General features: G+C 53.2%; 1 long non-coding RNA gene across 1 annotated transcript; it reads left to right on the top strand.

Annotated features, from left to right (window-relative positions):
• The first annotated feature begins 6,945 nt into the window (after nt 1-6,945).
• On the top strand, nt 6,946-9,162 carry LOC127490801 (uncharacterized). Its single transcript, XR_007919207.2, has 3 exons — nt 6,946-7,093; nt 7,216-7,436; nt 8,848-9,162. It is a non-coding gene; the product is annotated as an uncharacterized lncRNA (long non-coding RNA).
• The last annotated feature ends 3,993 nt before the right edge of the window (nt 9,163-13,155 follow it).

Raw genomic sequence — 13,155 nt, forward strand, 5'->3', positions numbered from 1 at the left:
TTTCAAATAAATAAATAAATCTTTAAAAAAGAAAAAGGAAGAAGAAGAAGATGGCAGGGCAGTGGGTTTTCCTCACGGTGTCTTTGCTGTGACGGAAACATTGCTTTCTCACTGGCCCTGCCCCTGTGCCAGCCACAGGGTTGGCTACGCCGCCGAACGCTGGAGAAATTGCAGCGTAGCTTGTGCTTCAGGTAGACCTAAGGCTCGAAGAAGTGCCCTTTGCTGATCTCACGCCCTGAATAATAGCTTACCAGCAAACCCTGCCAACAAGCTCTGTCGTCATCCAGATCCAATCTCTTTGCTGACAGGTGGGGCCGCTGACGCCCGGTGCAGCCAACAACCTGTCCAAGGTTATTATACAAGGGCACTTCTACAGGTTCATGAAATAAGGCATTCAAAGGTGTTATTGACTTTTGTGCCAAAAGAATTTTTGAAATCATATATATGAGAGGTCTTCAAAGAGTTAGTGCATGGAAAATGCATGTTATGAACAAAACCATGGCTAGGATTCAAAATTTTTTACACCAAAATAAACTGATCTTTTAATTCCAGTTTTCCACGACTACTTTGAAGTGCGCTTGTGCAGTCAGTTCTGGGCTGGGTCTAGAATCCAGGTGTCTAGACTGTATGTCTAGTTCTCCACGCAGCACAAACTTTCCGGTTCATTCGTCCAGTCATTTGTCCGGTTCAAGCAGGCAGAGTGTCAAGGCGTTTGCATTTAATTCTCAGGATAACCCCGGGAGGTCAGTTTTCTACAGCTTTGACTACAGACGAAGCCACCAAGGCTCAGAGAGGTGATGCGAGCTGTCCAAGGCTTCAGCACACAAGAGGCAGAGCTGGCGTTTGGAGCCAGGCTGCCGAGGACGGCGGGCTGTGTGATGATGATGGTTTTACTTCTGGTCTCTAAGACTGTCTTTTGGTTGCAAAGGGCAGTGCTGGGCTGCAGCAGGGGCGGCGCGGGGCTGCCACCGCCTCCTGTGGGCTTTACCTCTGTTCTGGGGGTGAGGGGTGCAGCCACTGGGCTGGAGCCGGTGGGTGCAAGGATGCCATGGAGATAGGTGTCCCTGAGACGGGGCCCCTGGGGCTCATGGCACCTACCCACCCCTCCCTCGAGAGTTCCCTGGCTGGCTGAGAATTGAGAAGCCCGCACTGGGTGGGAGCTGCCTCCCACTGAGCCACTCGTGGACCACACAGCACCTCTGAGGAGCACGGTCCTGGTCTGGGTCCCTTGGTGGGAGTAGGGAGGGGCTCAGACAGAAGGGACAGGGCAATGACAAGGTGGTTCCCACTTGGTCACTTCTACCCATTCTTAGGGGGTAACCAATCACAACACTCATGGTGTTACCTCCTCCAGGGGCACTGGCTGGATTTCTAGGGCTGGGTTGCCCCGACTGTGGGCTATCCCCCCTACTCCTCTCCTCTCTGACGGACACTAACCATGGAGTCATGTTGTTGTCTGGTGACTTCTCCATGGCCCCATTTCCTCTTTGAAGGCAACGGCCCTCACCTTTCACTGCAGGTGACAATGGGTGGACCATGGCAATAGGAACAGCGGCCGCTGTTTCTGGGACACTCGCAGCGTCACACTGTATGTGATAAACTTGATGCCTGAACTTCCCTGAAGCCTTGCCACAGCCTTAGGCACAAACACTCTCTCCATCTTAGGCAGGAGGATGCTCAGAGACTTTGAGTATCCGGCTCAAGAACACACAGCACATGACAAAATGGAAGCTTGAACCACAAGCAGCGTCTGGAGCTCACATTCTCCAGAAAGGATGGGAGACGAGGTGCTGGCTCCCTCCCCCACCCCCATGTACACAGCAAGAGACGGGGCGCAGGTGTCCACCTCCCTGCCCCTCCCTCCCCGTCTGTTTGCTCTTTGCTGACGCAGCCTCTGCTCCTCCCAGGGCCCCTGGCCCCGGCTGCCCATGGGTGCTGCCCCCAGGATTCCATTGAGTGAAGTCATCCCACAGCCGGGCTATGCTGCCACCTGGGTGATCTCCAGGCCCAGCTGCCGGGCTTGTGTGCTGATTCGATCAGCTCGTCTCGTCCTCGCTGCTGATGAGCGCCGGCCACGGCCACCAAACACCATTCTACTGCCCGAGACTGTGTCATCGTTTTTAGAATGGACGTTACGGTAATGTCTCGCATGAGAGTCTCTGATCGCGCAGGTCGCTGGGGCGGCTGGGCCCAGGCCGTAGAGCACAGCCAGGGCCTCCTTTGTAATCCTGGGTAACTAAAACCCACTGCCTTTATTCAGTGTTGCCAAGTCTCCCACCTGATGGACAGCACCGGGCCCATGGGCAACTGACTTGCCAGTCCTTATGGAAACGCTAGGTGGGGAATGGAGCGTGCGTGGGAGGGCTTTACCTAGAGATGTTTGATCTCTTTTAGAAGCAAAAACTGCTGGCATCTGACTATTTCAGAAGAAAACAACACCCACCCAACATTCACAGTAACGCCAGTGAGGAAGCAATTCCAATGTTGCAGGCATCGCATCAGATAAGAGCTTCCTGGCAAACTGCCAGACAGGTAGTGTTCCCATTTCAAAGATGAGAAAGCTGAGGCTCAGAGACAGCAGCCAGCTGGCCCGAGGCCACCTGCTAGAAGTGGAGGCACCAGGACTTCTCCGTGTCGTTAGACCCCAAGCCCTACTGTAGTCAGCCTGCACTGGAAGACAGCAAGACATGCAATTGAAATCACCTACCCATATTTAGCCTTTTTTTTTCTTTTCTTTCTTTCTTTCTCTCTCTCTCTCTCTCTCTCTCTCTTTCTTTCTTTCTTTCTTTTGACAGGCAGAGTGGACAGTGAGAGAGAGAGACAGAGAGAAGGGTCTTCCTTTGCCGTTGGTTCACCCTCCAATGGCCGCCGTGGCCGGCACTGATCCGATGGCAGGAGCCAGGTGCTTCTCCTGGTCTCCCATGGGGTGCAGGGCCCAAGCACTTGGGCCATCCTCCACTGCACTCCTGGGCCACAGCAGAGAGCTGGCCTGGAAGAGGGGCAACCGGGACAGAATCCGGCACCCCAACCGGGACTAGAACCCGGTGTGCCGGCGCCGCAAGGCGGAGGATTAGCCTAGTGAGCCGCGGTGCCAGCCCACCTACCCATATTTAATGAGCTCCTTTTGGAAAACAGATAATGAAAATAGAAGTGAGTTTAGCCTAGCAGCTAAGACAGCCCTGCGTCTCTTGGGCAGAGTGCCTGGGTCTGAGTCCTGGCTCCACTTCTGACTCCAGCTTCCTGCTAATGCCCACTCTGGGAAGCAGCTGGTGATGGCTCCAGTAATCGGGTCCCTGCCATTATGTGGGAGACCCGGATTAAGTTCCCAGCTCCCAGCTCTGGCCTGGCATAGCCTCAGCTGTTGAGGCCATCTACGGAGTGAAGTGGTAGATAGGAACTCTGCCTCTCTGTCTCTCACATAGGTAAGAGAAAAAGATACCTGAAACATGTTAAGATGAAGCATTCTCTTTCCCCTCTTCTTCTGTTCCCCACTCTGCCAATCTCTCCTTAATCCCAGGAAGGACCTGGGCCTCAGTTCACAGCAGGCCACTCTCCCACACACTGCAGGAAGGCAGAGGGTGACCCAGCGACCAGCTGACCCTCTGCTCATGAGTTCCGGTTTCCCAAGGAACGGCACTGGTGCCCACTGGAGACCTTTACATGACCTATCAGCAGGGATGGCTCCTGACCTTGTGTGTCTAGTTGGGGTTCAAATTCTACCCACAGAACTTATTAGCTATGTGACAGGCATGTGGCTTTAGCTTGCTGAGTCAGAGCTGATAATTCTGGAATGTGGAGTCGCATTATCTTGCTCACCTTATGAAATACACTCCCATGGCACAGGCCAGTATTTCTCTGACTTCTCTAACCTGCGTCTCCTTTGGCCAAACACAAACAAGGGTCCACTCACCCATGAGGGGGCTTCAACAAGTTCATAGAAAAATGGAATTGTAAGTCAAGTTTACCTTGGTGCAAAAAGTTTTGGGACCCATACTCAGTTTGTTTTTTTTTTTTTATAATATGCATTTTCCATGAATCCTTTTGTATGTGATGATTTCATTATTTCTACACCAGGGCAGCCTTACCTTTTAATCTAGTTTCTCGTGAACTTTTTGAAGTATCCTCATAGTTCAAGTGCATCCACAAGCCAAGGACATTTTGTCCAGTTTTCCCACAACATATATTACAAAATGAATGGTTTTCATTTTTGGTTTGTAAAATGTGAAATTTATTAGTATGCTGGCTGCTCTGTTTGGAACTCTCTCTATACAGCCCCCATGCTCCTCTTTCCAGCCTGGTGCACCCCTTCGAAGAGCAAACCCCCTCATCACACACACAACAGGCGGGCCGTGCCTGGTGATGAGTTGCACGTAACAGGCACTCACTAGAGAGTTGGGTCCCTGTGAAAGAATGAGACCTGCAGGCAGATGCTGCAACCAGGGCTACATGGGGGCCATTGACACTACAACTTCAACATACATGCCTGCAAACCCCCACTACCAACCAGACTCCCTATGATGGTCTCTGACAATTGTCTTCATTTTTAAAAAACAGACCTTTATGGTTTTAGGCTTATGGAAAAACTTATCAGAAAATACAGATTCCCACATAGATGCTCCTTGAGTTAGGATGGGGTTATGTCCCAACAAACTCATCGTGAGCTGAACGTATCATTAAGCAGGAAACACACTGACGGTACCTGCCCTCCTGTGTATCCTGGCTCAGAGACTCAGTGCCCTGTGGCCTCCTGGGTGACTGTGGGGCTGGAGCTGTGTTCACCTGCACTGGCCAGCATCACCAGGGAGGACTGGAAAAGCCAAAGAGTCCACCAAATGCCTATCATTTTCACACCATTGCAAAGTCCAGAAACCCACAGTAGGCCCATCAGAAAGCAGGGACCAACTGTAGGCCCCCTCCCGACTCTCCCAGTTTCCCCATCAGTCAGGATCACCCTGGTACAATTGTTTCGCCAGCTGAACTCATGTTGATGCATCTCTATGGCGAAGTCCAGAGTAATGGGCATTAGGGCTCACTCTTGGTGTTACACAGTTGGATGGGCATCCATTTCCACCATGCTGGGGCCGTAGAGTATAATTCCACCATCCAGGGCTCTTCCTGTTTGTGCCTCCACCTTGAACCCCATTCACAAGGCAACATTGACACTGAACTTTTTCAGTGCTGTGTTTCTTGGGGTTTATCACAAGCACATACTGGTTGCTGACGAACACTTTGCTGAATGAGTGAATGCGTGCATGCATGGCTGGAGAGAAGTGGAGGGGAGGGAATGCAGGAGACTGGAGGGTGAGGGTACGAGGCCAATCAACTCTTCCAAATACCAGGGACCTCCCTTTCAAGGACGACAAATGGCAAAGCAAAGCTGAGCGAAGCAGCTGATGGCCCACACAGAGCTATGCCTGGCGGCGGCGGCGACAACAGCAGCCTCCCCTCATCCCGTCAGGCAGACAAGGGCAGGGGCAGGGAATTGATGTCGGCGGAGCCAGGCTTGTCGAGGCACCATCCGTCACTGTCTTAATCCTCGTGACTTTTGCAGTCACCTCCAGATTTTTTGGCCCAGTAAATGATGGAGCAGTTAAATCAAGGCAGGCTCATTAAGGAAACATGCTTCCCCGCGTGTCTGCCCCAGTTACTCCTAAATTTAATCTGCCGAGAGCCAATTTCCAGGACAAACACGCGCTGGCTTCTTTATCTACAGAGCCTCGACCTTGAAGGCACTCGTTGGCCGCAGCCGACCCTCACGTCCCTCTCCCACATCCTGACTCCTCTGAGACTCGAGGAAGGGGTTCTTTTCCTGTGTGCACCCTCAGGCTGGGTGAGGGATCAGAAGACCCCGTGGGCCGCCTGCACAGGGGGCAGGACCCTGGTGGGGCCTATTTCGCTGGCAGGCAGGGCTGGGCCTATGAAAGCACCCTTTCTTCTTGGTCATGGGGCTCTGGGGCAGAATCGGATTGAGTTTCCTTGGCCAACAGGTTGGCTTTGTTCTCTTGTCCAGATTTTCATCTACTTGGCTCCTGAGTCGCTGCTCGGCTGCTTTCTGACCCGGATTCACTGAGCACACATCAGGCCTTCTGTGAGGTTCATGGGAGGGGGGTGGCCCGAGTCCAGGACGGGCTGACAGTGAGGGAACCTTAGGGGGAGGATTCCCAGCCACAGACCAGGCTGGGCCTCTCCAGGGTTCTCTGAAGTCAAATCACCTGTGCAGTGCCCGGCCTTCGGGTCCCTTCCTGCTCCCCAAATGCCTTTCCTGTTGAGGGGTGAACACCCAGGCCCTGTCTGAGGGGTCCAGCATGGCCAGGGTGTGGCTCTGGGGCTGCAGCGCTTATGATCTGGGAGGAGGCCCCTTCCCCCCTGCCTGTCTCTCTCCGGAGTCTCTCCAGACTCCTGCTGGTCCCAGGGCCTTCCATGGCGTAGAGTATGTACAAATGGGTTCTGTGGGCTGAACACACCCGATGGAAACCTCTTTCCCCCGAAGGCTAGGAAGAACACCATTCAAAGGGGAACTCCCTTCTGTTGAGTGGGATTCTGGGTAAAGACAAGGAAGAAAGAGCTGTTGGTGCCGTCATTAATTTCCCGAGAGGAGGTAGGTTCTCTGTGGCTTCTCCTTGTCCTGAGCACAGAGAAAAGAGCTCTGATGCCCCTTCCCCTTCTTATAAGAGCACTAAAACCATCGTGAGGGTCCCACCCCCACTACCTCATTTAACCTGTCACCCCATGTCTCTTTTTCTTTTTTTAACATTATTCATCATTCATTTGAATGATAGAGTTATAGAAAGAGAGAGAAGTCTTCCACCTGCTGGTTCACTCCCCAGATGGCCCTAACAACTGAAAGCTTGGCCTATTGGAAGTGAGGAACCAGGAACTTCTCCTGGGTCTCCCACATGGGTGCAGGGGCCCAAGCATTTCGGTCATCTTCTGCTGCTTTCCCAGGTGCATTAGCAGGAAGCTGGATTGGAAGTGGAGCAGCCCAGACACAAACAGGTGCTCCTATGGAATGGTGGTGCTGCAGACCACAGCTCAACCCTCCTGTGCCACAGCGCTGGCCCCTCTCTGTCTTCTTCTTATCACCACGTTGGAGGTTTGGGCTTCACCGCTTGAGCTGAGGGGTGGTGGGTGGAACATAGCTATTTAGACCATCACGAGTGGGTAGGCGGCCCGAGTTAGACTTTCCCCTGGTTCTCCATTTGTTTGTTTCAACAGGAATTGGCAGGTGTGTTCGAAGGGGAGCCGAGAGCTGCCGGCAGCCTCTGGAAGCACTTTTGCAACAGAAACTAGCAAGGGCGTGGCATCCAAAGGTGCTGGGGTGGCTGGCGTTTCTGTCTCCCTGGGCCTGGCGGGTCAGAGGTCTCCTCCTACCTCCAGTCAGGAAGGCCCCTTGGCTGCTTGTGGAAGATGGACTTTTTCGCTTCTTTTCCTTGCAGGTAAAAGAATGCTGACTAATTGAGAACTGAGCAAGAGGTTGACGTTTTTGAGAGATGGGATAGCCGAGTGGGAGGGAGCAGAGGGACCAGGATGCGGGGTCTGAGGCTTGGTCTCACCACTGATTAATGCAAATTACTCTGGGCAACACCCTTGACTGTGCCTCAGTCGTTTAGCTATAAAATGGGAATAATAATAGCATCTGCCTTGTGTATTTGGTTACGAGGACTAAGTGTATAGAGGGAAGGCGTGTGTATTGGCCCACGCCTGGGGCCCAGTGCGCTCCGTGTGAACTGGCCGCTGTTTTCACCATGCCCCGGGTCCTGTGGCTGTGAACAGAGCCCTCCTTGGCCTCAGTGCTGAAGGAAATGGAACAAACCCTGAGTGACAGAATGACACCGTCTCGTGACCTAATTAGTAGCCAGCTGGGGGACTGCTGCTCTGGCTCTCCGAGGAGGAGCATCTGGGTGCCTGCCGGGTCCTGCCGGGTCTGGGCGCTTGGCCTGAGCTCTCAGGATGGCAGCTCTAAGGCTCACTTGGGGGCCCCTGGAATCCTACTTGGGACAGAGACGCGCAAAGAGCACTGGGGCCTGCAGCCTGGCAGCTCCACCCCGAGCTTTCCCCGGGGACATCATGAGAGCGCCCAGGATGGCACCGAGGGAGGTGGCTCACAGCTGGGCACTGCCCGCCAGTGGGCAAAGGAATGTGTCACGTGGGGCCTGTGCTGAGAGGGAAGGGAAACCAGCCACGTGCACCCCACCCCCAGGGACGAGTCTGAGACACGTTCATGCTGAATTTAGAAGTGTGCGGCAGGTCTCAGATGCGCCGGACACAAAGTTTGAAAGCAAACGCGTCAAGCAGAGATTAGGGACGCAGTCACATTTGGCAAACACTCAGAGCTGTGGGTGGGGCCAAGGTGTGTGTGTGGGGGGGCTCTGGCCTGCCCCCAAGTTCCAGTTCTTACGCTGTGCTCCGCTTCAAGTAATCGCGTGCTATAGAGCTGATACAGCTGCCCCTGGGCCGAGATCCTTGCCGCCAAAGTTTTACAGAGGACGGCGGGCTGGTCTTTGCCTTCGGGTTTGTGCGTTATCATGTTCCAGGAAGGTTTTTCAAAAAGTCAGTGGGAAAGACAGGATTAAAAGGAAAGTTTGTGTTGGCACCAAACATTGGGAAAGCCACTCTTAAGGCTCATTTTCCATGCACTTTTTGAAGAGCCTTTGTGAGTATAGATTTCAAGGGTTTAGGGGCATCAAAATAAGCTCATGATTCGGTTTTCCACACACTTTTTGAAATACACTTATATTTCCTTGTCTTTTTTTTTTTAATGAGCAAGGATAATTTTGCCTTTAAAATAAACAAGTTAAAACGTTTTGCAGGGATTACTTTAAAATTTATTGTAATTTCTTTTTTCAGGGACCGGCATTGTGGTGTAGCAGGTGCCGACACCGGCATCCCAGATGGGTGCTGGTTGAGTCCCGGCGGCTCCACTTCCGATCCAGCTTCCTGCTGATGTTCCTGGGAAAGCAGTGGAAGTTGGCCCAAGTGCTTGGGCCCCTGCACCTATGTGGGAGACCTGGATGAAGCTCCTGGCTCCTGGCTTCTGCCTAGCCCAGCCCTGGCCATTGTAGACACCTAGGGAGTGAACCAGAGGATGGAAGACCCCTGTCTCTCTCTCCCTCTGTCTCTATAACTTTGACTTTCAAATAAATAAATAGATACTAAAAACTACTTGCAGAGCACTGGATTAGGAGTCCAGAGCCCTGAGTCTGGAGCAGCCCCGGTTCATGGCTGCCGCGTCTGCTTGGGCCCCTCAACCCTGGGTCCCTCTACTCAGCCCCGCGGTGATCTCTGTAGTCACAGACAGCATCCCGGCCCCTGCTCCTCTTAACTTTCTGCCTCCTGAAGGCCAAGGCCACAGCACCCTGTTCTCCTTGGCCTTGTATACCCCCTCCTCCTTGGCCACATGTACCCCCTCTTCCTTGGCCACGTGTACCCCCTCCTGCTTCTCCTGTGCCTTTGCCAACACTGTACCTGCAGAACAAGTCAGACCTGGGTGCTGTGTGTGAGACTCAGAGCCCAGCAGCCCAGGCCAGGCTTGGATGGACTCCATCTCCTGCTGTGACTGCTCCCTGGAATGACTTCACTGTCCTTGATTCATCCTGCAGGGTTTATTTCAGGTAACACCTCTTCCAGGAAGCCTTCCCTGATGGGTACCATTTGTTCTCATAACTTCTCTGCTAGTTTATCTCGAAGGGCCTTACAATTTTCGGAGGGCTTGGAAACTTTCTATGTATGCAGCTCCAGCACTAGACTATTGATTCCCTGACAACAAGAGTGGGGTCTGATTTCTCTTTGGATGGTGACTGCACAGGCCCTGGCATGGTAGTGTTCCAATGTCAACCTTACAAGGGCAGCATTTATAATTTTAATGCATTTGCTTTAAGTAATGCATGCTGGTTTATTTAATTAATTCATGCTTATCTGTGTATTGCAAGTACCTAGAACAGTCTCTGGCACACAGTAGACATATCATAAACGGTGACTCTACAAATAAACAGACAAGTTCACAAGAGTGTCCGGAATGAGACCCTGCAGCCTGGGAGCTGTGTGTGCTCAGGTTAGACTCTGAACCTCTCGGAGCCTCCCGTTCTTGCCCTCTCAATGGGAATACTAATAGAGCTGTTCTCGAAGAGTCCCTGTGAGGATGGGTGAAAAGATGCATGGGACAGCATGTAGCAAATGTCAGACACGCAGCCCCAAGCTGGTTGCATGTGAATCCGAGTCTGACCTCCAGGGCCTCAGACAAAGTCCCAGTGGGCCCTGAGGTTGTCCATCTGAGCTGAGTCCCCGCACACCCTCCCTGTGTGGTCCATGGGAAAAGGGGTCGCAGGTCTCTGCTCTTTCTCCTGGGCGAGAGGCCAGTGACCTCTGGGGGCCACCTCTGACTGCTGGGCCGGCGGCTCTATTGTGCAGGCACCGTGGATGGCTGGGCAGCTCCAGCAAGTCCCCAGAGCCCAGCTGGTCAGTGCAGCCAAGGTCATGTCCCCATTCACTGAATGGCTCTTTCTTTAAACAGAGGCAATCTCTTTGGCAGCCACAGGCGGCTCCCAACCCAGCCAGCTGTCTGATGGCTCCCTCAGGTCCCTGCTAGGAAGGGGACTGCAGGCAGAAGGAGCAGCCACGCACATCTGGGTTCTGGGGTTGCCTCCTCTGCCTCTCACTCACTGTGTGACGCAGGACCGGTGGCTCCCCATCTCTGAGTCTTAGTGCTCTGTGTCTGTGAGATGGACAAACAAAGCAGGGAGTAGAGCTGATCTTGTAAAGAGTCACGTGATTATTACATGCATACTATTGTATAGAAATGCGCACTGTGAGAGTTACATACTGAGGAAGCCTGAGGATGGTGATGGCTGCGCATCAGTGTCAAGCTCTGTGCACGTGTGCTCGTGCTGGTGCGTGTGTGCATTTGGATATATATAGACAGACACGGTTATAAATACACAGTGTCGTATTATGTAAGAGAAAGTGACATCACCAGCAAGATGCATTAAAAAATATCTTACTGAGCATGTGTGTAGAAACGAGTGAATAGAGACATTTGGATCTCAGAGCAGTGGACTCATTCTGCCCAAACACGGGTCACTGTCTGGTCCTTGCTAATCTACCCAGAGGTCCCTGGGCGTGGCCTCCGGGCCTGCGGCCCCACTCAGCCATACTGCACTCCGCCAGCTTCCCCTGCTGCTGCCCTACTGGGCTCGGGTCATGCCTCACACCAGGCCCAGCCTCCCTGTTGCCAGCTCTCATGGTGCTGCTGGTTCCTCCTTCACTGCACGTGTGCCAGTGCACACTTCCTGTTATGTGTAATTGTCTCCTCTCCGGACGAGGGGTTGGCCGTGCTGAGGTCAGAGGTCCCACCTGATTTTGTTCTTGGTTTTCTCTCTCTCTCTCTCTTTTTTTTTTTTTTTTTTTTTTTTTTTTTTTTTTTTTGACAGGCAGAGTGGACAGTGAGAGAGAGAGACAGAGAGAAAGGTCTTCCTTTGCCGTTGGTTCACCCTCCAATGGCCGCCATGGCTGGCGCGCTGCATCCGGTGCACCACGCTGATCCGATGGCAGGAGCCAGGTGCTTCTCCTGGTCTCCCATGCGGGTGCAGGGCCCAAGCACTTGGGCCATCCTCCACTGCACTCCTGGGCCACAGCAGAGAGCTGGCCTGGAAGAGGGGCAACTGGGACAGAATCCGGTGCCCTGACCGGGACTAGAACCTGGTGTGCTGGTGCTGCTAGGTGGAGGATTAGCCTATTGAGCCGCAGCGCCGGCCCTCTCGGTTTTCTCTTGAGCACCTCTTAGAATGTATGGTGCAGTGCGGGTGCATGATAAAACAGTCACATAAATGAACGGATTGGGGGATGATGACTGGCTGGCTGGCTGACTGGTCAGATGGAAGGGTAGACGGGTGGGCAGAGGAGGAGGACAGCTGGATGAAGGGATGGATGGATGGATGGGTAGTTTGTTGGTTGGAAGGTGGGCAGATGGGCAGATGGACGGATATGAACATCACAGTTTTTCTTACAGAGCTTACTGTTCATTTTGAGTCACAAGATCTAGACACAGAAAATGATCTGTGTAACCCAAGTCATATGGTGGTCAAGGGTCTGTGCGCAGTGCTGGAAAGACGTCTTCCTGTGACAGTGAGGGAGATGAAGAAGGACTCTGTGGCCAGGAAGGGTGGACGCAGACCCGTGACCATGTCTTTGAAGAATGGCCCTTGTTCCTCTGTAGCGGGAGATGCAGCCTCAACAGACACACGGGCAGCCGCTCCAGCCGTGAGCAAGATCTCTGTGTCTCTGCTGGAATTCAATGTGGCCGCGGTTCAACTCCTTGGGTCTTTATTAGACTGACACCGTGCCAGCCCCGTGCCGGGTTCTGAAGACCCAGAGATGAACGAGAGGTTTCCGTTTGAGAGCCTCAGAGTCCAGGGGAGTCAGATCTGTAAACAGTGAAACGAGGCAGGCATAGAAGAGGACCATGAGCCGAGGAAAAGCTGGACGACCCAAGCCCTTGGGTGGTGACAGGTGCTGAAGGAAGGAGTCTGGGAGGAGGTGATGCTTAACCTGATTCCCAGAGCATCCGTGGGAATGTTCCCCTGCGCCCCATCTCACAAGAGACTATTTTCTTGCTGGAGAAAAAAGCATAGGCAAAGCCCAGAAGCAGGTGCACCCTTCCTGGCTTCCCGGCCTGAGTGCCAACTGCTTTTGGGGAGAAGCCAGGAGGCTGAGCAGCCACCTGGTTGGTCAAGGGCTTGGGCTTCTTGGTCAAGGGCTTGGGCTTCATTCTGAAGGTGATGGAAGCACTTGATGGCACTGAGGTGGGAGGGAGACCTCGCCAAGCTTGAGACAGAGTGGAAAAGACATGGCGGGGGAGCGGCTGAGCTGGAAGCAGGCAGGCTGGCTGGCAGGCCGTGGCACATTTGCAGGTGGGGACAGCGGAATCGGGGGCTGAGGAGAGGGGCTCTTAGATGGGACATCTTCATTTAGGCAGCTCTGAGGGTGGGCGGGTGGCAGGTCCAGAGGTGGCATCCCACTGTCCCGAGCAAATCCCGCGGCTAGGGAACTGGTGATTGCTTTTCCTGCGCCAAGAAGCTCAAGAAATCTGACCCGTCTCCATCCCCGACTCCCTATAAATAGCATGCTCCCTATAAATAGAGCACTTAGCAATGCTGTCTG

This window comes from Oryctolagus cuniculus, chromosome 6 (genome assembly GCF_964237555.1).
Source record: "Oryctolagus cuniculus chromosome 6, mOryCun1.1, whole genome shotgun sequence".
Classification (NCBI taxonomy): Eukaryota; Metazoa; Chordata; class Mammalia; order Lagomorpha; family Leporidae; genus Oryctolagus; species Oryctolagus cuniculus.